At 39.4% G+C, this 26,329-nt stretch overlaps 1 long non-coding RNA gene across 1 annotated transcript in view; it reads right to left on the reverse strand.

The window, feature by feature from the left end:
* The window catches only part of LOC308239253, a 262,573-nt gene extending 236,573 nt beyond the window's left edge, over positions 1-26,000 (reverse strand). The window contains exon 1 of the long non-coding RNA XR_013959723.1: positions 25,902-26,000. This is a non-coding gene — a long non-coding RNA (uncharacterized lncRNA). The remainder of the gene's footprint in view (positions 1-25,901) is intronic.
* Positions 26,001-26,329: the final 329 nt, after the last annotated feature.

Genomic DNA, 26,329 nt, shown 5'->3' on the forward strand with positions numbered 1-26,329 from the left:
AGGTGTACAATTTTTGTCCAGTCTCTTCCCGCACCCCCCACACCCCTTTCCCCCCGAGAATTGTCAGTCCACTCCCTTTCTATGCCCCTGATTCCATTATATTCACCAGATTATTCTGTTCATCAGATTTTTTATTCACTTGATTTTTAGATTCACTTGTTGATAGACATGTATTTGTTGTTCATAATTTTTATCTTTACCTTTTCTTCTCCTTCCTCTTCTTAAAGAATACCTTTCAGCATTTCATATAATATTGGTTTGGCGGTGATGAATTCCTTTAGCTTTTCCTTATCTGTGAAGCTCTTTATCTGACCTTCAATTCTGAATGACAGCTTTGCTGGGTAGAGTAATCTTGGTTGTAGGTTGTTGCTATTCATCACTTTGAATATTTCTTGACACTCCCGTCTGGCCTGCATAGTTTCTGTTGGAGAGTCAGCTGACAATCATATGGGTGCTCCCTTGTAGGTAACTAACCGTTTTTTTCTTGCTGCTTTCAAGATTCTCTTTGTCTTTTGCTCTTGGCATTTTAATTATGATGTGTCTTGGTGTGGTCCTCTTTGTGTTTTTTGTTTGTTTTTTTTTTATTGTTTGAAGTATTACAAATAGTAGTACATATGTCTCCTTTTTTTTCCCCATTGACCTCCCCCCCAGCATCCCCTACCCCCCAGTACATGCCTTTACCTGCCCCCCCCCAGTGTCCTGTATCCATTGGTTATGCTTATATGCATGTGCACAAGTCCTTCAGTTGATCTCTTACAGCCCCCCCGCCAACCTCCCCTGCCTTCCCGCTGTAGTTTGACAGTCTGTTCAATGCTTCTTTGCCTCTGTATCTATTTTTCCCCATTTCTTTCCTTTAAAAAATCTTGCCTCTGCAGACTAGAAATAAACCTATAATAACAAAAAATGTTTGAGTCCCAATTTCAATGTCCAACATTTCTGAGTCCCTGTTTCAATGTCAAACAGTTCCTTATGTGTACATGTCAGCAATGATATCTGGATGGTGGGCACATGGTGGCAATGCAGGTCCGACCCTCTCTGGTTTGGTCCTAGGCAACCTGCTGAGACGCACAGCTGCTGACTGCTAGTGTGGCAAGGCGTCGTCAGCATCTTCCATCTTTGGACTATTTCTCCTCTTGTCTTCGTGGTTGGAGCAGACCTGTCAATTCCTCTCTGTTGTAGGAATCCACATGGTCTTGGAGTTGTTTTCTGAAAATATACAAACATATTCTTGACCAAAAGTTAATAAAGGAATCTTTTCTATATAATTGATTTGGGATCCTTTTTATTTTTGCCCAAATTATTTTCCTTTGTCTTATTTAGACATCATGTGTGTTTTTCATGGGTGTCTTGCTGTTAGCATTACAAATGAAAATTAATTTTGTAAAGTAAAAATTTTATAGATGTAGTTTACTTATAGGATATTTTTCCTTACATGATATTACCCTACTATCCCCCCTTTTTTTGATTAATGGAGGCTTTTGTAAATTTTATAATGCAGTCTTGATAACTTTAAATTTTAATTTTTTGGCACAAAAATATGACTGCTTTTGTTTCATTGCATATTCAGGAGTTTTACCATGAGATGAACTACCAATAGAAATTTTAGTTACCACTTTAGGAACAGCTTTTTGTCCAATACAATTCAATTTTCTTGAATATTCACTTATTTCAATTAGCCTATTTAAATTAATCTGAAAACTTGATTATTATTTTACTGTCAAATTTAATACTCTACCAACAATCTTAGTTTACCCTGTAGATATTAGTGGAAAGGATTATTTGCATTCTTGAGTAGGCCCTGAGCATTCCTGGTACTAGGCTGGATTTAGATATAGGGCAGCTGCTGTCGGCCAAGTCTCTGTCTGTTACCTGGGTCCAAATCTGAGCTGGGCCAAGTCACTGTCTGTCACCTGTGTCCCGATCTGAGCTGGGTGTGGGAAGCAAAGCAGCCATGGGGGCAGGAGACCTCCCTCAGACAGGGTGAGGGTTCAGGCCCCTGCAAGGTTGGGGGGGTGAGGGTCTGTGCCCCACCTCTGTTGACCCCCAAGTTCTCTCCTGATGGCCCCTCTGCGACTGTGCCTGTCTTAGGTTGTTCCTTCCCTGAGGAATCTTACCCATCTCTGGCTAACCAGTCATCCTCCGGGTCCAAGCAGGGTGATGTGAGGTTCAGTTCTGTCTCCTTAGTAGCCTATGCCCCCATGGCCTCCATGCCCAGAACCTGCCTTAGGATCCCCTGGCCTGCTGCGGGGCCCCAACACTGGTGGGGTAGTCTTTGGATTCCTTTTGTTTGGGGTTCTGTGCACTTCCTGGACTTGTAAGTCTATTTCTTTCACCAGGTGGGGGAAGTTTTCGGTCATTATTTCTTCTAATAGGTTTTCAGTATCTTGCTCTCTCTCTCCTTCTGGCACCCCCATAATTCTGATGTTGGTATGCTTGAAGTTGTCCCAGAGGCTCCTTACACTATCGTCAAGTTTTTGGATTATTTTTTCTTTTTGCTTTTCCGATTGTTTTTTGCTTCTTTGTATTTCAAATCTTTGACTTGATTCTTGCGATCCTCTAGTCTGCTGTTGGGTCTCTGTATAATATTTTTTATTTCAGTCAGTGTATGTTTAATTTCTAGTTGGTCCTTTTTCATATCCTCGAGGGTCTCACTAAATTTATCAGCCTTTTCTAGAAAATTCTTGAAAAACCTTATAACCATGGTTTTGAACTCTATATCCAGTCGTTTGCTTTCCTCCATTTCTTTCATTTGTTGATCTGTTTCTTTGTCTCCACATTTTCGCTGCTTCCCTGAGTTGGTAGAGTAGCTTTGTGTGGTAGGTGTCCTATAGGGCCCAGTGGCTCAGCCTCCCCCAGTTACCTGAGGTGGACACTTTTGGTGCACACCTTTGTGGACTGTGTGCATAGCCTTGTTGTAGTTAAGTCTTGATTGTTGTTGGTATCACTGGGAGGAATTGACCTCCAGGCCAATTGGCTGTGAGGATCAGCTGTGTCTATGCTGGGAGAACTTCTGTACTGGAGACACCCTTATGAGACAAGACTTGCAAAATTGCAAAAGCCTCTGTGCTCAGCTTGGATGGGGCGGAGTCTCAGGGCGGAGCAGACAGCCTTGGCTTCCTGTCAAACCTTCCCTATGAGGCCCCTGGGTCTCAGGGTCCCTCGGTAATTGCTGCAAGCACCTCTGAGAGAAAGCCACCCTCGAGTTTCGCCCACTGCCAGACAGTCCAATTTCTCCCCGAATGAGTCTGGGTTCCCAGAAACTCGCCTGGAACTGGAGTTCAGTGCAGTGGGGAGCTTCCGTCTCCCTCCCACTTGGGAAAGCCAGGCACGCACTCAGCTGCCTGTGCACTCAGCCTCCCGTCCTCTCCACACACGCACATCTCCATACCTCAGCCTTTTGCAGCTCCTCTGAGTCTCAATGTGCTTTCCTCTTTCCTTCTAGTTGTAGAATTTCCACTTAGCCAGATTTCCTGTGGTTCTGGATGGTGTCTGTTTTGTCTTTTAGTTGTAGTTTTGATATTGTTGTGCGAGGCAGCAGTTTAGGTGTTTACCTATGCCACCATCTTGGTTTCTCCTCTCTCATTATTTTGATTTTTGTTTGTGGCTTGTATTGGTCCCATGGGGTATCCTTTAAGGGGAGTACATTCATATTATTACATTTATTTGGTAGAAAATGAGACACAATTTTTGAGGGGTTGTCCTGCAATAGGTTTGCAGAGATTTAATGGAAGAAGTAAGTTGCAAATAAAGTAGAATACTTGCAACCTCAAGCATTGCAACCTTAGATATAAATTAAGTTTCTGCAAAATATGACTACTATGGACAATTTAACAATGATAGTGTTGAACTTTAGCTAAAAGTCCAGAAATAGCACATCCAGTGTGGCTCAGTGGTTGAGGGTCGACAGATGAACCAGGAGGTCACAGTTTGATTCCCAGCCAGGGCACATGCCTGGGTTTCAGGGGGTGTGTAGGAGGCAGCTGATCAATGATCCTCATCATTAATGTTTGTATCTCTCCCTCTCCCTTCCTCTGAAATCAATAAAAACATATTTTTAAAAAATAAATAAAAGTCCAGAAATATAAAAATTAGAAATACTGGGACTTAAGTAAAGGGCTAAATCTAGACTATTTAGAGCAGCTGCCAACTCTACACCATCTTCCTCCTGAAATTATTTTTACAAACATAACAACCCATAGATCTTTCCTTTCTCCATGGAAACCTACTTTTTTCTAACAATAATTCTACAATGCTAATTACTTCCACAAAGATATATGGTACAGAGAAAGGTATTGATCTTAACAATCTTGAGAAAATTAAAGCACTGAAAATATTTTGTGGAGGACTATTGGTTTAGGTTAAATTTGTGTGGGAATGTTTAAATATGATATACTAATATTATGCAAATAGATGAGCACTTCTGGACTATTTAGTGTGTCAAATACTTGAAATAACCAGTTGCCCACTCTTTTTAGTTGGAAGACATAATATGTCCTTTGTGACAGTGAAAGTTATTCTTCAAATAAGAAATAATTTCTCAAGTGTTACAGGTGGACATATGCTTGCATTGATCTGAAAATGCTTAACTGACTTAGACATCCAGAAAGCGGGAAAATAATTATTGTGGTCAAAGGTTCATTTGTTGTACTGTAATACCTGGCACCAAGAGGTACATTCTAATCATTTTTGGTGCCACAATTGTGTATTAAGTCCTGCAGTGGGTATGCAGTTGATTACGTGCCAGTGGCAGGCTGCTGAAATGCTATTTTAGCTGGGGCCAGCTTGCAGTTCTTATAATGATTTGACACCTCTGCCCAAATTTAGTGTCAGGAAAGTTGAAATATCATTTCTGAGGAAGAGTTTCTGAGGTATGGGGTTGTACTGTCTGAATTAACATTTGTTAAATATAGCTTTAGAATGAAAGCCGCATAGTTATTCCAGTTGTATCAATTTGATCCAAATACTTATAAGTGGTCATGATGACACACAGTTTCTGGAATTTTTTGCTATTGATGATGAGGGTCTCCTTGTGGAAAATGATAAGAAAAGAGTATATTTGCTTATATAGGTCACAGATTTATCACTGGTACCATTTCATCTTATTACATTTTACCTCCTATTTATAAAATACCGTGTTTTCCCGAAAATAAAACATCCTCCGAAAATAAGACCTACTTACAGGTTTCCTTCTGAATGAAATATAAGGCATCCCCCGAAAATAAGGCCCCCAGGCTCCGTCTCAGAATGAAAATTCATTTACCATAAACTGGTCGCTAGGGCCGCCCTGACTGGCGTCTAGCAACCAGTGACGTTACGCAGAGTCCTGACATCACTGCTGTGTGGAGGCGGAGCGGAGGTTGGAGAGAGCGGTGAGCACGGGGCGGGAGAGAGGAGGAGACTTTCGCAGATGCGTGTAGAAGAACAGGAGTATTAGAGCGGACGGGACGCGGCGAAGGTGGTGAGTGCTGGTCTGTCTCTGGTGACACTACCTGATGCTCACGGCCGCCTTCATGATGACTGAAGGTTCTCAGTCAGTGGCAGACCCTGCTCCAGCCCAGATCCAGGGCCCAGCAAGCCCAGTGACAGTCCCCAGGCAGGCCCCAGGGGGTAAATATCTGATAAAGGGGTAGGAGGGATGTCTGGTGAAGGTGTTCATTGGCACAGGGGTGGGGGGAGGGGGATCACTTAAAATGACACAGGAGGATCAGAGGGGGCAATCAAAATGACACAGGAGGATCAGAGGGGACAATCAAAATGACACAGGAGGGTCAGAGGGGACAATCAAAATGACACAGGAGGATCAAAAGGGGTTACTAAAATGGTAATCCCCCCTCTGATTCTCCTGTGCCATTTTGATTCCCCCCTCTGATCCCCCCTGTGTCATTTTGAGTGATCCCCCTCCCCCCACCTTGATACCCCAATTCCTTTTTTTTACCCCTAGAAATGAGCGCAAAAAGAAAAAGTTACTCCGTGGAGTACAAGAAAGGAATCGTGGAAGACTCTTGGGGCCAAAATCTTACTGCTTTCTGCAAAGAGAAGATGTTGAGTATCCGATTGGTCCGAAAATGGCGAGCAGAGTATGGTAACCTCATTGAACAAGTGGACAAGGGAAATGCTAAAAAGCGCAAGTGTGGATCAGGTCGGCAACCATTATTTTCCGAGCTGGAAGACCTGATCTGTGAATGGGTTGTTGACAGGAGAGCAAAGGCTTTGGTTGTGAATAGGGCTCAGATTCAAGAATTTGCCCTTGCAATGGCACCACAGTTTGACATAGGCCCCGAAGACTTCAAAGCATCACAACACTGGCTGGATAATTTCCTTCAGCGAAGTGAACTGTCTTTAAGAAGATCTACCAACATTGTTTAGGTTGGAAGATACTCAAGTTATTAAGCGAGCACTTGCATTCAAGTCCTTTATTGATGATGCTGACTTCTCTAAATATAATCTTTCCAACATGATTGCTATGGATGAAACTGCAGTGTTTATGGGCCAATCATCTCAAACAACAATTGAACAGCGGGGTGCCTCCTTGGCGTACATTCCCTCCACTGCTTACGAAAGTGCACGTGTTTCCTGTATTTTGGCAATTCGTCTGGATGGCACTAAAATCCCACCTTTAATCATTTCTAAGGGCAAGAAGGAAAAGATTGAACGTGTTTTGGGCGTTTTTATTCTTGAAACTGAAAAAGCCTGGGCCACACAAGCAGTTATAAGGAAGTGGGTCGATTTAATGCTGCCGCTTGTTATGCGAGGGAGCCAAAGAGGTCTGCTAGTCTGGGATGCAGCCAGCACTCACAAGCGCTAAAGACATGAAGACATTTCTTCACGAAAGAAAAATAGATCAGATAATGATTCCCGCAGCAATGACGGCCTATCTCCAGACTCTTGATATTGCAATAAACAAGCCACTCAAAGACAATTTGCGCATGGAAATTAATGACTACATTGAAAATAGAATGGAGAGAAATCAGCGTGGAAACTTTGTGAAACCTAAACTGCAAGAAGTTGTGACTTGGGTGAAGAATTCATGGGAGAAAATCACTGACAGTTGCATTGCAAATGCACTGCGAGCAGGCTACCTTGACAAGAAGTACTCATTTAAAGACAGTGCTATTGCTAAACATGAGAGATTTGGTCCACTGATTCTGAAAGAAATGGAGTCATAAGAAATTCACCAGGAAATTCAGGAATTGGATTGTTATGATGATGTTCCAGAAGATGATGACATGATTGTCATTGAATAAATGAGTAAATTCTTGATACTGTAGGATTCACAGTTTGTCTGGTTTGTGTTGACAACTACCGTACTACCGTACCGTATACAGGTAATAAATTTCCTTTATTTTCATTTAACAATAAATGTGTACCGTATTCTTCTTCATGGAAAAATAAGACATCCCCTGAAAATAAGACCTAGCGCGTCTTTGGGGGCAAAAATTAATATAAGACACTGCCTTATTTTCGGGGAAACATGGTAGTGATAATCCAAATTCATGAAACCATATACATTTTCTAGAACCTACCTATTGATAATGTTCCTTTTTATGCTTGAATGCCTTTTATTTTGTGTGATTTGGCTGCAAATTTAAGATCACAATGTATCTGTCTTTATTCCCTCTGGTCCCCTAGTATGTACTCTTGCACTACCCCCCCCCACACACACACCACTTTCCACTCAGCATATTCTGATAAAAATAAAAATCTGATTATACTTCCTCTACTTACCAAACACCAAAGCCCTCCTCCTAAGTCAGAGGCTGGGGAGACTGATGGCCTTTGTCTAATAGCTAATTGGACAATTTCAAGAGGTAATTTCAAGCTTTAACCAGGTCTTTGTGTAGCTGAGTGGTCATTATGGGGTATATAGCTTCATAATGGGCCATTTCTTACTCTTGGCAGGCTCAAGGAGGTACAATTTGAGAGAAGGGGATAATAGATATGAACTAACAACTCTTTGCATAATTATGTACTGTACTAACTCTATTGTGAAAGAGGTGACTTTGTAAATTATGGAACCTTAGGGAATTACTGTCTTTTCCTTCTTATGAAGCTTGTTTGTACTGTCTCTGCTAAATAGTGTTTGTCCTCTAAAGATTATGAGTGTATGTGGATACACATAAATATGTGCTCCAACAGTTAACTACGAGGCAATCAGAAAAATAAGAGATTTGTATGCAACTCCTGCTGGTGGAAGGAGCTCAAATTAGATTATATGAGTGATGCCAATGATTTCTATGGGATTCAGAATATCAGAGATTATTATTGATTGTCCTGTAAAAGCCTAGGTCACAATTATAGGCTGAATAACTCAGATTTAGGGAGATTTCTGGGAGCAGAGAAATATATCCTGGGTTGAGAACAATACTGTTGTGTACTGGTAAGATGTCCTGAAAGGTCAGTGAAGATTTGCAAAATGGATATTAGAATATACTCTTGCAGAGGAAGTGAATCTGAGAACTTGGGCGTGGAATTTAGACACACCTCCCACATACATACAGGGACCTTTTCCCTTGGGTTATGGGGATAAATCTATTTGCTATGCTCTTGTAGATTTTTTTTTCTTCCCTGCTCCACTGTAATTCTGAACCATTCAGGGAATAATTTCATACAGCTTTAAAGGGTGGAACTATTGCGATAAGTGGATAGAAAAAAAGAGGAAATTGTGCCCTGCCTCATTTCTCCTCCCCTGGGGGACATACTAAGATGCTATAGCCCATTAGGGAACTCTACCTAATGTCCAAGCTATAACTGCAGTAAAGTCCGCATGAGTGAGGCAGCATGGAGAGGTGGGCAGCAATTTACAACACTGAGCAGTTGTCTACTTTTATGTGGACAACTCAGAAGCCAAATCAGACAAATCCTTTCCTCTTCCCAAAATGTGGAGGAATTGAACACTTAGTAAAGATTTCACGGCCATTTGCATTGATGATGTTGCCTTCTGATTAGTGTAGACAAAAATGTTGCCACATACTAAACCTGACAAGCTCTGGGCGGCAGGGCAGGGGGGCCCTGCATGGTAGGCCTTACAAACTCAGAGACCTAAAGTAACCACATAGGATGGTCTGAAATTAAAAATTCTTAACTAAAAGTGACTTATAGCAGGTAGTCAGGTCCTAGGCCTGTATCTTCCTTGACAAAGATTAATCCTTACCTTAACTGAGCCTTTCTATTGTCTTTTTGCTTCTACATAACATACCTTTGGAATGTCAGAGTAATCCCTTTTTCCCCAGACCTTTCCAGGCACAATCTCCCAACAGAGCAGAAGACCCTCATTGTTACCTTGTTTCCCAAATATCATCTCTATGTGCTGTAAATGCTAATTGTTAACTATCCTATACCCACCAATGTAAAAAAGGTATCTGTCTCTTCATTTTACTCTTTATACAATTTCAGAGATTTCCCCACTTTGCTTTCTGCAGCCTCCCTAATCTACCACCAATGAATTTCATGTAACTATCCTTATGCCTTCTCCTTTGATTATAATGTATAAAATAAACTGCAAAACTGCCAATCTCTGCAGCATTTCTTCAATATGTTGAGATTTTACTTCCCAGCCATTGTTGTCAGTTTGGCTCAAATAAACTCATAAAATTCTCTACACGTTTGGACATTTTGCATGTCAACATTAGAATCCTTCAATAGCTTCCTTAAGAAAATGGACAAAACACTTAGAGTTGTCTGCAAGGCCTTACAAGATGGTACTCCTGCCTTCCTTTCCCTTTACCTCTTCTAGCTCCTTTAAGCCAAGCCTTCATTTTCTCTCCTACCTTAGGGCCTTTCTATGGTGATAGAAATGTTCTTTATCTTGATCTGATGTGTGATCAAGACAAAATTTGTACATTTTACTCTGTTAATTATACATCAAAAAGTCTTGCTATCATTAAAAAACACAGACATTGCAACCATTGCTTCCCCCATCTTTATTTATTTATTATCCCATGATTTTTGTTTATCTCTCTGTCAGCTGCCTGCTATTTTTTAAATTGATGCTAAATTTACATAGAGCAAAATGCACACATCTTAAGTGTATAATTTAATGAGTTTTAACAAACAGATATACCTTTATATTGTAAAGAAGGTATACATTTCTTTCTAAGCTCTAGTTTGGCTACATCCCACAAATTTTGATATTTTGTATTTTCTTTAGCATTCAGTTAAAAGTATTTTCTAATTTCTCTTGTAAAATTTTTGACCCATAGGTATTTCAAAAACAACCCCTGAAATATTTGGACTATTTCAACATATCTTATTATTATTTATGTCTAGTTTAATTCCACAAATAGAACTCTGTATGAATTTAGTCTTTTGAAATGTATTAAAACTCATTTTATGCCTCTGACAATAGTTTATCTTGGTCCTCTGCCCAGTTTTAACCGGGTTATTTGTCTTTTATTTTTGACTTGTAAGTATTCTTTATATATTCTTAATAATAGATACTAATTAGACATATATTTGCAAATACTTTCCCCTATCCTGTATGTTGTCTTTTCACTTTCTTGGTAGATTCCTTTGAAGCATGAAAGTTTTTATTTTCATAAAGTCCAGTTTACCTAGTTTTTCTTTTTTTGCTTGTGCTTTTTTATATCTAAGAATCCACTGCCTCATCCAAGATCATATAAATTTACTCCTTGTGCTTTCTTCTAAGAGTTTTATAGTTTGGGCTCTTAACATTTAGGCCATTAATCCATTTTGACTGAATTTTTATATATGGTGTGAGGTAAGAGACCAAATTCATTCTTTTGCATGTGAATATCCAGTTGTCCCAGCACCATTTGTTGAAAAGATGATTTCTTCCCCTATTGAATGCTCTTGGCACAGTTGTGAATATACAAAACGCAGAGTTTATTCTTGTATTATTGTTTATTAATTATTGTGTTATTTCCCATATAAACAACTGTAAACCTACCTGTATATTGCCCAACCCTATATATTGTCCATGTCTTCCAGCTCCAAGATATACCATGAGGTATCATCACTGCAGAGTTAAGGACTGGACAGTGGCAGACAAACCTCTTAACCAGAAATAACTGGCTAGAAGAGTTGATATTTGAAGAACAATTAGCAGAGCAACCTTACCTCTACGGAAATGGCATTATTTTAGCAATATAATCAGTTCTATAACAAGACTGGCATTAATGGGTTCTACAAGTTAGTTCAGAATTATTTTCTAGCCTTATACAAAAGTGACTAACTGGCTTTTTAATTAGACCTTCCCCTACCCTTCCCATGTTTGAGCACAAGAGATAGCACTTTCTGAACCCTCAGAGTATAGATAATGGCTTTAGGTAGTAGGCATTTTTAATCTTCCTGCAGCAATACACAAGAAACAAAATTAATGGAATTATCTATAACTCTATACATTAAGGATATGTAAGGTGTCAAGGGGGATTTTTTGCTAATATGCATCAATTCAGAGAGAACAATTAAAACTTTTAATTTACAAAAGCTTTCTTTTTGCAATAATGTTATAGTTAAGCCATCTCTGAAAACATATCCACCATGCTACTAAGCCTGACAGATTTTTACAATCTTAATTAGCTAAGAATACCCTTTTAGAATTTGGTTTAATTCCAGCTATTAATTTACCCCCTGAAGAACAAATCTGCCAAACATTCTCATTACCTGTTCATGTGAACAAGCAATTCACCCACTGGCATTCCCAACACTCTCTCTACCAGCTTTTGGCTTCTTCTCCTCTACCAATCATGCAGATGTATCTGAGGATAAAAGATCATTTTTCCCTCTAAACAAGGCTTTCTGTTAGTTTCTTTTTAACAGCTTTATTGAGATACAATTTAAATACTACACAATTCATCCATTTAAAGTATATAATAAATGGCTTTTTAAAAAACATCCTCGATCCGAACCAAGATGGCGGCATAGGTAAACACCTAAACTGCTGCCTCGCACAACAATTTCAAAACTACAACTAAAAGATAAAACGTCTATCACCCAGAACCATGGGAAAGCTGGCTGAGTGGAAGTTCTACAACTAGAGGGAAAGAGCAAACAGCATTGAGGGGTACACAAGCGCTGAAAAGCTGAGGTACGGAGGCACACGAATCAGGCTGGCGGCGGGCAACTGGGAGCGCTGCTTTTTTCAACCCGAAGGGAGACAAGCTCCCGATTACTCTGAACTCCAGTCTCTGGGGAGACTCTGGGGACCCAAACTCCTACAGGAGAAGCTGGACTGTCTGCCATCGGGTTGGAAAGTGAGGGTGGCTTTCTTGCAGAGGTGCGCGCAGGAATCATTTACTGCGCTGGGCCGCGGGGCACGGGGACTTGGAAACGCGGAGACACAGAGACAGCTGACTGGTAGCCATCACTGTTTGCCACGCCCTAGCCTAGTGACTCCCTGAGACCCCACCCCGCACAACCTACAAAGCCACCCAAGCTCCAAGCAGCGGCTTTTGCATATAAATGGTCTGCCCTATCACAGCTTAACCTAACAAACTGCAGCTCTGGTCAGACAGCTCCAAAACTTCCAAACCCCAAGTAAAGAGGAGAAAACTGTAGTTCTCGCTGTAGCTCCTGCTGGGTGGCCTCAGACAGTAGCTGACCTGCACCCCATTGGAGAGCCAGAAGCTAGTGTATCTAGTGGTCAGTGTGAGATGACACCAGATTTCAACTACTCACATCCATAAGTGACACATTCAAGAGGAAGACCCAGTGAGCACCAAAGCCCCACTGAAACAAGTCCTGCTCCATAAGCCTGTCTCCAGCACAGCAGTTCTTCCATTATAGACACAGTGGGTCCTCATAGCCAATTGGCCTGGAGGTCAATTCCTCCCAGCGTACCAACAGCAATCAAGGCTTAACTACACCAAGACTTTGCACTCAGCCCACAAAGGGGTGCACCAAGAGTGTTCACCTCAAGTGATAGGCTGAACCACTGGTCACCTACCACAGAAAACCACTCCATCAACACAGGGAAGCAGCAAAATGCGGAGACAAAGAAACATGTCATGAATGAAAGAAATGGAGGAAAGCAAACTACTGGACATAGAGTTCAAAACCACAGTTATAAGGTTACTCAAGAATCTTCTAAAAACCGCTGAGAAACTTGATGAGACCTCTGAGGAGCTTAGTGAGACCTTCAAGGACCTTAATGAGAATGCCAAAAAAAAAAAAAAATAGAAAAAGACCAGTCAGAAATAAGCATACACTGTCTGAAATAAAGAATATACAGAAATTCAACTATAGATCAAATGACCCCAAGAATCAAACCAAAGATCTGAAATATGAGGAAACAAAAAACACCCAACCAGAAAAACAAAAAGAAAAAAGATCCAAAAATATGAAGATAGTGTAAGGAGCCTCTGGGACAACTTTAAGTGTACCAACATCCAAATTATTGGGGTGCCAGAAGAAGAGAAAGAGCAAAATATTGAAAACCTATTAGAAGAAATAATGACAGAAAACTTTCCCTACCTGGTGAAAGAAATAGACTTACAAGTCCAGGAAGCACAGAGAACCCCGAACAAGAGGAATCCAAAGAGGACCACACCAAGACACATCATAATTAAAATGTCAAGGGCAAAAGACAAAGAGAGAATCTTGAAAGCAGCAAGAGAAAAACAGTTAGTTACCTACAAGGGAGTACCCATACAACTGTCAGCTGATTTCTCAACAGAAACTATGCAGGTCAGAAGGGAGTGGCAAGAAATGTTCAAAGTGATGAATAGCAAGAACCTACAACCAAGATTACTCTACCCAGCAAAGCTATCATTCAGAATTGAAGGTCAGATAAAGAGCTTCACAGACAAGAAAAAGCTAAAGGAGTTCATCACCACCAAACCAGGATTATATGAAATGCTGAAGGGTATTCCTTAAGAAGAGGAAGAAGAAGAAAAAGGTAAAGATAAAAATTATGAACAACAAAATGACAACAAATACATACCTACCAACAAGTGAATCTAAAAATCAAGTGAATAAAAAATCTGATGAACAGAATGGACTGATGAATACAATAGAATCAGGGACATAGAAAGGGAGTGGACTGACAATTCTCAGGGGGAAGGGGGTGTGAGGGGTGTGGGAAGAAATTGGACAAAAATCTTACACCTATGGATGAAGACAGTGGCAGGGGGTAAGGGCATGTGGTGGGGTGGGGAATCAGGTGGAGGGGAGCTATGGGGAAAAAAAAGAGGAACACCTGTAATAATCTGAACAATGAAGATTTATTTTTAAAAAAAGAAAAAAAAAAGACTTGGGGACTAGTAGTCTGGCTCTCTGGACACACTTGTTTTCCACATTAATGCCCCATGAGATGGGCTTTGTATTAATGATTAAAACAAAATATGACAAAAAAAAATCCTCACTTGAGGATATTTTTCCATTGATTTTTAGATAGTGCAAGAGAAAGGAAAAACAGAGAGAAGCCCTAACCAGTTTGGCTCAATGGATAGAGCATCGGCCTGCAAACTCAAGGGTCCCAGGTTCAATTCCGGTCAAGGGCATGTACCTTGGTTGCGGGCACATACCCAATAGGGAGTGTGCAGGAGGCAGCTGATCGATGTTTCTCTCTCATCGATGTTTCTAACTCTCTATCCCTCTCCCTTCCTCTCTGTAAAAAATCAATAAAATATATTTTTAAAAAAACAGAAAGAAATATCGATGTGAGAGAAACACATCCATTGGTTGCCTCCTGCATGCGCCCTGACCAGGGACTAGGCGATGGAGGATTCTGCAACTGTGGTACATGCCCTTGACTTGAATCGAACGCAGGACCCTTTAGTCTGCAGGCTAATGCTCTAGCCACTTAACCAAACAGTGCATAAATAGTGCATAAATAGTCACAGAATGGTGCATACACAACTACAGTCAATTTTGGAACATATTTATCATTCCAAAAAGAAATCTTGTACCCCGTAGCTGTCACTTTCTATTCCCCCATCCCTTCCAGCCCTAGGCAACTACCATTCTACTCTATATCTTTATGGATTTGCCTATTCTTGACGCTTCATATACATGGAATGATACAATATGTGGTCTTTTGTCACTAGCTCCTTTCAATTATCCTTGTTTTCAAGATTCATCCATGTTAGAGCATGTATCAGTACTTCATTTCTTCTTATTACTTAATATCCCATTGTTTGGGAATACTACATTTTATTTTCCCACATTTATAAGTTGATAGGCATTTTGATTGTTTCTACTTTGGGGATTTTATGAATAATGCTGCTATGAACATTCAGGTACAAGCTTTTGTGTGAACATATGTTTTCATTTATCTTGGATATATACCTAGGACTAGAATTGCTACGTCATTGGTAACTCTTAAGTTTAACCATTTGAGGAACTACCAGACTGTTTTCTAAAGTGGCTGAAACATTTTACATTCCAACTGGGAGTGTATGAGAGTTCCAATTTCTCCACATCCTTGTCATTATTGGTTATTATCTATCTGTCCTTTTGATTATCGCCAATCTAATGAGGTGAAGTGATATTTCATTGTGGATTTGATTTGCATTATCCTGATGGCTAATGATGTTCAGCATCTTTCCATGTGTTATTGGCCATTTGTATATCTTCTTTGGCAAAATGTCTATTCAGAATCTTTGCCCATTTTTAGATTGGGTCATTTGTCTTTATTGTTGAGCTGTAGGAATTCTTTATATATTTTATATGTGTGTATTTTTTTAAGATATATGGGAAAATTTTCTCCCATCCTGCAGGTTGCCTTTCCACTAGCAGTTCTTTTGAAGCACACATGATTTTCTTTTGATGATGTCTATTTGGTCTGTTTTTATTTTGTTGCTTGCTTTTGATGTCATATGGTGCCTAATCCATTAATGCCTGTTTTCTTCTAAGATTCTTATGTTTTTAGCTCTTACAGTTAAGTATTTGATCTATTTTGAGTTAATTTTTACATATGGTGTGAAGTAGGGGTACAACTTCATTTTCCATATGGATATCCAGTTGTCTCAGCACCATTTGTTGAAAAGACTATGCTTTCCCCTATTGAATTGTCTTGACACCCTTATCAAAATCAGTAAACTGTAAATGTGAGGGTTTACTTCTAGACCCTCAATTCTATTCCATTATCTATAAGTTGATCCTTACGGTGTTGGTTATCATAGTTTTGTAGTATATTTTGAAATTGGAAAATGTGAATCATCCAACTTGGCTCTTGTTTTTCAGGACACTTTTTGGCTATTTTTGGTCTCTAATTTCCACATGAATTTTAGAATGAATTTGTCAAATGCTGCAAAGAAGTTAGCTAGGATTTTGATAGGAATTGCACTGAATCTGTAGATCTATTTGAGGAGTATTACCATCTTAACAATATTAAATCTTCTAATCCATAGCATGAAATGTATTTTCATTTATTTAGGTCTTTAATTTCTTTCAACAATATTTTAGTTATCAGAGTATATAGTTTGTACTTCTTTTGTTAAATTTATTACTAATTATTTTATTCTTTTTTGATACTATTTTCAATGTTTTCTTAGAGAGGTTTTTATTTTTAGTGGGCAGTTTCACAAAAAGCTATTTCTTTGAACTTTAGGCTGAAACTTTCGAGGTGAGAATTTTTTACAAACACAGAAAAAAATTAATTTTAGCTTACCCATTGGAGAGGGCTGTTCAGGCAGGGTAATGTCCTATCACATCTAAAAGACTTGGCACAGTGTCCCAGTTGCTAAGAGTGTCATTACCAATTACTCCGTTTGCAAAGAAGCTTCTCTTCAGACTCAGGAAGACGATGAGACCTGTGTTGGGCTCCTCAACTCCTCTTTCTTTAGGGCCTCATCATCAGAGTTCTCTTAAGGCATACTAGTTTTCTTGATATTCCTTGGTTAGCCAGAGGTCACAAGTGTGGTCTCCTACCTAGGTTTGCCCTTGCTAACCAGAACTCTGAATCTTTCATTCTCAGTTACCCACCCTACCATGTCTCACCTCAAGCATTCTGTGTTGATATTTTTCTTAGCACAGAAATCGGCCTTATGTATTGTCTTTCCAGAGACAGTAGCAGACCACAGTGAGGGAATAGTGGAGGCAGAAGATGTGGTCACAAATGCATTATCATAGGTCTCAGGGATGCAAAAGGACTTCAGTGAGAAGTGCAGTCACACACAAAGAGGGAAGATCCAGGAATAAGGTCAAGAAAAAATGGCCATAAACAGGAGTCAAGGCAACAATAGTCAATAGTGCAGGCTGAGATGTCATCATAGGCAGGGGTTAGGGCCGCATAGAAGAATAAGACACTCTGTGGCTTGAACAAAGGATATAACTCAATGATGAAGCCAGATCTTAAGAAGGTATCAAGAGAATTGACATTCAAGTCTAAGCTGAATTGTATCAGTGACTAAATCAGTTCAGCTCTTTCTCTAAGTTCCTATATAGTCCAGGCTTCTAGTATCAGTCAAGGTTCAATCACAAAAGCAGAATCATTGGAAAATATTTATCCCTGTCTATCTCTTTCTCTATTATTATCTCTATCTCTAGATTTATCCATATATTTATATCTATATCTATAGATAGCTATATTAAGGGGTTTATTATAGGGATTTTACCATATGTAATTGTGGAAGCTGATTAAGCAGCCTATATGAGGCTATTGCTTCTGAGTCGGGCCTGGTCCTGGAGTCCTAACTCTCAGGGCCGGCATTCAAAAAGGGAAGACAAACATGACATAGGCGAGAGAAAGGTAAATTGGAACCTTCAAGGCTGAGCTAGAACCCATAATGATGAACTGGAACCATGCTGGACTCTCCCCATGACCTTTAAGCCTCCAACTTTGATGATGTAGGTTTCCTACTTAAGTTGGCATCCATAATCTCAGAGCTAAATACTCAACTGTTCCAGGAGGTGGAAAAGCTGTAGAAATCAGGAGTTAGAGAAGCTGTAAGCCTAGTGGTTGTCGCACACCAAAACAGTGAGGCAGCGGATAAGAGAGAACCTGTGTGAGCTGCAACAGCACTTTGTACATGCACTCATCTCTTAGGAGTAGGAAGAAGATGACTCTGCTTCCTTTGTATCTTCCTCATACAATATAAAACATCTCTGCGGCCTACCCTGACTCAGAACTATGCAGGGAAGGAAACTATGGAGAGATATAGGTCCAGTTTTGTTGACACTGAACAAATCTATAATGCTTGTCAACATAGATGATGTTTTCTTAGAGAAAAATGTCTCCTTATTCTTCCAGGAGCATTTGATGTGTCATCTCAATAAAAGATTCCACACTCTGTGGCGTTCTTGTTCCCACTGGATGGGTAGAAATTACCTCAAGGCCTTCTGGTATGAGACTCTTGATATCTGGGATCTCAACTGGAGCCCTAAGAAGATTTTTTTTCACTTAATTAGCTACCTTAAAAGGCTAAAGAAATAGAGCTAAAAGGATGGAACTTCTCAGTTCAATGACATCAAATAGGTCTATAACTCATAAAGCTAGTCCTTTATGTTCTCAAGGATTATGGTACAATCTCACACACATTTTAACCACAAGCTGTCTTCCTGTGAAATTTACTCTTTAGTAATGGGGAATGAAGCAAGTAAAGAGGGAGAGGGTTGCTTGATATTTTTAAGTGGCCTTCTTTAATGGATGTGGCCACAACTCTCTAAATAGGACTAAGAGTGTCTTGTTGAAGAGCAAATAGATGTATAGTGGTACGGCTGCCCGTACTCTCCTTAAGGCAAATGAATTATCTTCCTTCAGGCATTGATTTAGTATATGTTTACAATGTAACAATGAATACACCCAACATTACCCACTTTCCTTTATTTCTTGTTTTGTCTGTGATCATTGTTAATGAATGGAGGTAGAAAAGCACAACAAAAAGAAAAAAAAATACTGGCTTTGAATGGTTACATAAAACTAGTTTAGAGTTTGTAGAGGTTTCAAGACTGAAAAGAATTATAGGTTGGCCTTGCAAATTGTCATCTACCCTGGGCCAAACATGATTTATGTGTGCAGTAAAGGTTTCAGTTTGTTTCTTGTTCTGTTCTAGGATTCTATATTTCTTCTAGTAAATATGACATCCCCCTTCCATAAACATAAACCCCCATCCCCAGTGACTTTGAAAAAGAAAAGCTGAGTTTTGCAATGTTTGGATCTGGGTAAATTTTCTATGTTTATTTTCAACAAATGGCCTGGATGGGTTTCCCAATAAACAACAAACCAAACATATTTTGGTTTCTGCAAGAGGGAAAATTCTCTTCTTAAACACAGTGAACAAGATCATGATTTATTTATCAGGAATGGGAATATATTCTTCATCAAAATATATAACTTGCATCTTTCTCTTGAGTAAGTAGTTATAATAACTGAATACCTACACTTTTTTTTTACTTCTTTGCTACATAATTCTCCTTATTAGTAACTTCTTTGGAATCAGAATGCCCTATATTCTTAATGACATAGAGAGCCAGAAGTATCCCTCTTGTGTCATACTTGTTGAAATCCCATTAGAAAAGATGCTCTATTAATACATTTCCACCGAAAATTGCACACCTGATATTTCAGGACATTTAATAATTAAATGAGCAGCATGACTCCCGAGTAAGTGCAAAATTACTTGACAGCAACTGACAAAGCCTATTTGTTAGATCCAACAACTTTCAATCTAAGAGAAAAATGTACCAATACCTACTCAAAGAATTAGATGGCGGGGAATACAACTGAAATTTCTATGGATTGGAGAAAACCAGGCAATAAGAGAACAGGCCTTCTCTTAAGCTCTTTTGTAAATGGGAACTGGAAATATTTTACATAGTGATTTGGAATGCTAGTCCTGTCCCTGTGATGTGTGCAATGTGTTAATATCCTAGTCCAATGTCTCTTTTGACCCAGTTGGGGACAAGGGGACTATGTTTATTTGTTTTATTTTGTTTTGCAAATTAAATTTCTGGTGAGAAAAATGTTTTTTAACTTTAGAAAATACACAATCTAAATACTGGGCTAATGAAAACTCAAGGATGGTTAGAATTAGCAACCAGGCCACTAGCCTTTCTAAACAGATGCTAAATACATACTGACTATCCCCTAATAGTCCCCCCAGACCTGTTTATTTTCACCCTTCACTGGAAATCATGCTTCTGACTTTGTTTTCTTTAGGTCTCAAAGGAGCCTTGACTGGTTTGTGGAATCTTGCCTAAATGAGCAAAATTGACCTTGTTTATATTTCAGTAGTTGGTAGCAGTAGTTAACATAGTTTTAGCTTTATCAGTTATAAATGTTATATACATGAGAATATCACTCAGTTGAAATTCAAAACAATAAATAGATAATATTTCCTACCTATGGAGAAACCAGGAGTTTTATTATTCTCTATGCAATGTACTGTACATAGGAGTTGAATTTTAGTGAAGTGACAAGGACAGTTTCATCAAAGCCTTTCCCAAGAGCCATTGCTGTCTTATTTTTTATAGCATTCAGGAATTTTGCTTTGCAATTTCAAGGGTTTACTAAAACCAGAAATAAAATTAGTTTAATAATCACGTTGCTTTGGAATAACATTCTTAACATTTATATAAATTCCACTTTCCATTAAGATCAGCAGTGACGCCCTGACCAGTTTGGCTCAGTGGATAGAGCGTCGGCCTGCGGACTGAAAGGTCCCAGGTTCGATTCCGGTCAAGGGCATGTACCTTGGTTGTGGGCACATCCCCAGTAGGAGGTGTGCAGGAGGCAGCTGATCGATGTTTCTAACTCTCTATCCCTCTCCCTTCCTCTCTGTAAAAAATCAATTAAAAAAAAAAAAAGATCAGCAGTGACTGTTTAATTTTCTTTTTCCAGAAAATCATTGTTTGTTAAAATGGCAATTCAAAAAATTTTTCAGTGGATAGATTGGAGATTCTATAAAGGAAGTAAAGGAATTAATATGGGGACCACGGGATCTTCCTTCTTGATACCCAAAGGAAGAAAAATATACTAATAAGAGTCTAGGCACAAAATTGAGTACTGGGCATAAAGGTTTTCAAACTTAGCTGAGCCACTAACTAGTCACAACCTTGGATCATCCAAATTATGCTGTGGATATCAGTTTCCTCATCTGGAAAAAAAGGAATGATCTTTGCTTGGCCTGTTTCTCTGTTTTGATGGTCTAATGAGGAAGGACAAAGTACTTTGCCAGCTGCAGAGCACCTCATGACAAACCAATCACTGGTCATGGTTTTCTCTAAATCAATGGTTCTTTTTTTTTTTTTAAATATATTTTATTGATTTTTTACAGAGAGGAAGGAAGAGGGACAGATAGTCAGAAACATCGATGAGAGAGAAACATCGACCAGCTGCCTCCTGCACACCCCCCACTGGGGATGTGCCCGCAACCAAGTTACATGCCCTTGACCGGAATCGAACCTGGGACCCTTCAGTCCGCAGGCCGACGCTCTATCCACTGAGCCAAACCGGTTTTGGCTAAATCAATGGTTCTTATCCTCAGCCACATAATAGGGAACTCTAAAAAATACTAATGCCTGGGCCCTACCACAAGTGACTCTAATATCATTTGTCTGGGGTTTGGCCTGGGCATCAAGAGTTATAAAAAGTCCCTGGTAATTCTATCGTACATCTAAGATCAAGAAACAATTGCAAAGTAAGGAGTTTTAGATGCCTGATTCCTGCCTACACCTTGAACTGTTTCTCTGGCTTAAACACAGACTGTAGAGATATCCTCTAGAGGCTTCATTGGACCCAGCCATAGGAAGTGAGTCACTGGGATAGGATCAGAAAATTTACATGTGAGTCCTGAATGTGTCACTTTTAAGCTGTGTGGCATTGGGCAATTAGTGAGTTTGCTGATAATAATAACAATATCAGAGCTAGCTTTTATTATGTACTGGCTATGCACTAGTAATTAAAAATAGTGAACATATCTAGTCCCCAATAACAACCTAAAATAGGCATTATCATCCCATTTTGCAGCAGAGGAAACTGGGGCCTTACACATTTTCAGTGACTTAGACTTTTCCTTATTTACAAAATGGATATAACGATAATCTGTCATACATAATGATCAGGTGAAATAATAGAAAGAAAAGTCTTTGTGAATTAAATCATGGTGGATACATTCAGCAAACACATAGTGGTGTGGAAAAACATGAGATTTAGCTTGAGACAGACTTTCTAGTAGGTTTCTATCCCAGTTCTTTCCACTTAAGAACATTGTAGCCTTAAGTAGTTTACTTAGCATCCTTTTGACTGTGTTTTATAAATGATATAGTGGAGATAATACTACCTTTCTAGGGTTGTTGTGGCTTACAGTTAATGTGCTTAAAGAGAAAAGCATAACGCCTGGCACTTCAGCTCAATAAAACCAGCTATTGTCATTTCAAACTGTTTGCATTTCTAAGACCAGGTAGTTCCTGCTCTCTTACACTTAAGATTAATAGTTATTGAATCTAAAACTCATTTTTGTCTTTGTTGTTAGTATTATTAAAGTTCTATATTTTGAATATTTCAGTCGGATTTTGAATCATTTGGGATGAGATTTTGACTTTGTATAAATTCCATCTAAAAACCTTTTGGTGTAGCCGAAACCGGTTTGGCTCAGTGGAAAGAGTGTCGACCTGTGGACTGAAAGGTCCCAGGTTTGATTCCGGTCAAGGGCATGCACCTTGGTTGCGGGCACATCTCCAGTGGGAGGTGTGCAGGAGGCAGCTGATCGATGTTTCTCTCTCATCGATGTTTCTAGCTCTCTATCCCTCTCCCTTCCTCTCTGTGAAATATCAATAAAAAATATATTTAAAAAAATAAAAATAAAAACCTTTTGGTCTATCTCTATAGTTAAACAGTGCCTAGTGTTTGATCAATGTCTTATCAGTAAGAAAGGACTAATGGTACATTTCTACCTCCATGTGGCCTGGAAAGTCAGTTCAACTTAGCCACTATAATCCTCATTGTCCTGGTCAGAGTATCTAGTAGGAGCTTTGGGGTATACATAGCAATTTTCAGACCCCCAAGTCTCAGTCCCATTCTGCATAGGAGGATTCAAACCATGTCTAATAGTCATTAGAGGGAAATCTGAGCCCTTTCCCTATTCCTTGCTCCTTTAAAAAAATGAAATAAGTTTTTAAACCATTTCAACGAAGACAAATTACTTTACTAAAAATTAAAAAAAGGTTTAGAAGCCAAAAGTTCAATACCAAAGAATAAACAAGCCATTGAACAAGCAATTATCCTCTTATGTGTGCTATGGGGTGGGTGGCTCACCCTAGCACTCTTAAGTGATTATTTAAATATTTTCTAGCATATATGTCAAAAGAATAACAAGAAAAATGGTGTGTACTTATGCCTGCTTAAGAAGTCACCATGAGATGCTATTACTAGAATGTGTGTCATGACATTTACACAACTCACATGCTCCTTTGCTTCCATTTCATCACCAAATATCTGCTTAATCCTTACCATAAACATAACACATGAGGGATACAGATACCATGTAGGATGTAATCCCTGTGCTCAAGAAGTGTGTAATTTATTTGGAAAGACAAGACTTCACATAGATAATACAAAATCAATATATAATTAAATGATTGCTGCTGTAGTACAAATGAGGTAGAAGTGCTGTTTGAGTTTTAATGAATGTGAGATCAATGTGGAACAGGGTGACTTGGGAAACCTTTGTGGAGATGATAAAATATGAGGTAGATCTTGAAAAACAAAGGATATTTTGGTAAAAGCATTCTAGTTGACAGACATTTTATGTAGCCTACAATGAATATGACTAAGAAGTGCTACAGATTAGTATTAGTCAGTCTTAAGTTTCTTCCCCCTCTTTTTCTCCTCCTCATATTCTCCTCTCTCGCAGAATAATGCCAGTTGGTAAAGTAGAACTCTGAGGAGAATCAAAACATTAATATTGGCTTCCATAGGGACCTGTACTGCTCTGAAGAGAACCACTATCTTTGTAGAAGGTACCTACCTCCACCATGAAGACATAACTAAAGCAGAGACTAGATTGCTCCCATAGTAGTGGGTCAAACTTCCATCATCAAGGTGTTGTATGAAACTACTCATGAGGCAGGGTCTTTTAGTGCCATATTTTCATATCTTGATTATAGTCACTGTGCTCCCCCAAATACTTAGACTTTAATTGTTCCTACATCAATAGCATGGAGGCATGTGGAGTGATTATCAGCCTCTGCCCTGTCTGTGTTCCATTCTGGCCTTGGAAAGTCAGTGCAGTCCACTTACTGCATGCCAATCTGTTCCTTCAGGCTTGGCTTGAGCATAGTGCCTATGACTGTTGCTTTGCTTCTGTGTCCAGGCTACACAGATTCTCCATTCCTTCTACATTAATTGACTTCTGTGATCCCCCAGTTATGAAGTTATGATTCTTTTTTTGCCACCCACTTTTGACTCACAATCACACCCATGACTCTCTCCTAATTCCAGATCTATAAAGCTGACTGCTGGCTTGATATCTCTTTCTAGAAGTTCCACGCAATTCAACATCAACCTATCCCAAAATATATTCTTCCCCTCTCCCAAATTTGTTCTTCTTTTCATTCATTTTCTCAATCCATGCGGCCACAATTTGCCTGCTTATCTGTGTTAAGATTCGTTGTGGCTGCGAGTGACAGAAACCCAAAAGAACAGTGGCTTAGACAAAGTGGAAGTTTATTTTTCCTGCATGTGAATGATCATACTTCAAGGCTGATTTGGCAACTCTGCAATTATCAGGGACCCAAGTCCTTTCAAATCTTGCTGCTCTGGCCTCCTCAATACGCAGTTTCTACCTTGTGTTCCAAGATGGCTGCTCTACTTTCAGCTATCATGGTTGCATTCCAGGCACCAAAAAGGAGGAAAGGAAAGAAGACAGACAAGCTCATTTTCATTAAGGACTCATCATAGGAGTTTCACAAACCATGTTCACTTACAACCACTGACCAGAACTTAGTCACTTGGCTACAAAGGAGGCTGGGAAATATGGGTTTCATTCATTTCCATTAAAATTCAAAGCTTCTATTGCTAGGAAAGAAGGACATAACGTATTTCTGGAGACAACTAGCTGGAAATATGGGAGTCATTTTCATCTCTTGTGTTTTCCCATCCGCTGCCTCCAAGATCAACATTTCTTACAATTCTATCTCCTAAATTGCTCCCAAGTGTACTCAAGCCCCATCTTTCACACACACTCTTATGGAAAACATCAGAAGGGTCCTCTGAGTTCAGTCTCACAGTCTTCTATATGTTCAGTCCATTCACCACAAGTCACTAAAGTTTTCTTCCAAACACACAATTTTTATGATCACTTTTGTTTGATTTTCTAATGCCTTCAGGACAAAGTCAAAACTCCTGGTAGTGGTATACAGCTCACCTCTCTTTGAATTTACCTTATCTTCCAGTTATAGAAAACGTGCACTTCCTGGAAGACAGGACACTGTTTCATGCCCCTTAGCTTTTCCAGGCGGTTCCCTTATCTTGACAAATAAGCACCCACTTCCCCTCCCAGCCCCAGCTCAGACTTCACCTGTTTTGCAAAGTCTCCTCTGACTCTCCCAGGCTGCCTTGCATGGCTCCATAGCACCTGCATCAATCTCCATACAAGCACATTGCCTTGGCCTTTTGGGTTTACAATTCCAGAACGTTAGCTCCAAGGCTATGCCTTATTTATCTTTGAGCCCTTAACTTCTAAGAACAGTGCCTAGTCCAGAGCAGGGGTTCAGTAAATGTTTATTCAGCAAGTGAATGAAGAACATCAAATATGTAAACAGACTTTGAGAGAAGGCTTTAGGACCTTTCCTATATATGCAGTGAATAAACTTAGTATATACACACTCAAACCATTTATTTGGAGTATCTGATCCTTTCAGTTGCTCTCTGATTGCCAACCATTCTATGGGTAGTTGATATCATTAGATACCTGACTTCTCCATATGGAGAATTTTTATAATATGCCCAAATTCAGTGTAAGGCATGCAGCATGAAAAAGAATAAAAAATGTAATTCTCACCTTGAAGTCTATTGTTAAACATCCTGGACAGGAGTCAGACAACCTTCCTCCTAGTAATGGCTCAGCAACTAGCGTGGGCAGGCCAATTAACTTCTCTGGGTTTCAGTTGCCTGCAAATGATAAATTTGAAAAAGATGATGTCCAGTTTCTCCTCCAGCTCAAATATGCTCTGAAAAGATGGTTGATGTGTTTTGCATTACAGAACATTTCTGCCTTAGGTATTTTATTCTGACTTGGGAAAACAAACTCAGGGTCTCTTAAAAGAAAGATAATGAAAGCAGGGGAGTTAGGTCAAGGTAAAGATGGTCTTAAAAACAGGAGAGCAATAGCGTTGTGGTGGAAAATGAGGTTTGTGAACCAGCCTCTCTTTTCTCCCTCTATCTGCACACTGTCCTATTTATTTTTTAGGGCAAGAGATGAAAGTAGGT

This window comes from Plecotus auritus, assembly GCF_963455305.1.
Source record: "Plecotus auritus genome assembly, chromosome: X".
NCBI lineage: Eukaryota > Metazoa > Chordata > Mammalia > Chiroptera > Vespertilionidae > Plecotus > Plecotus auritus.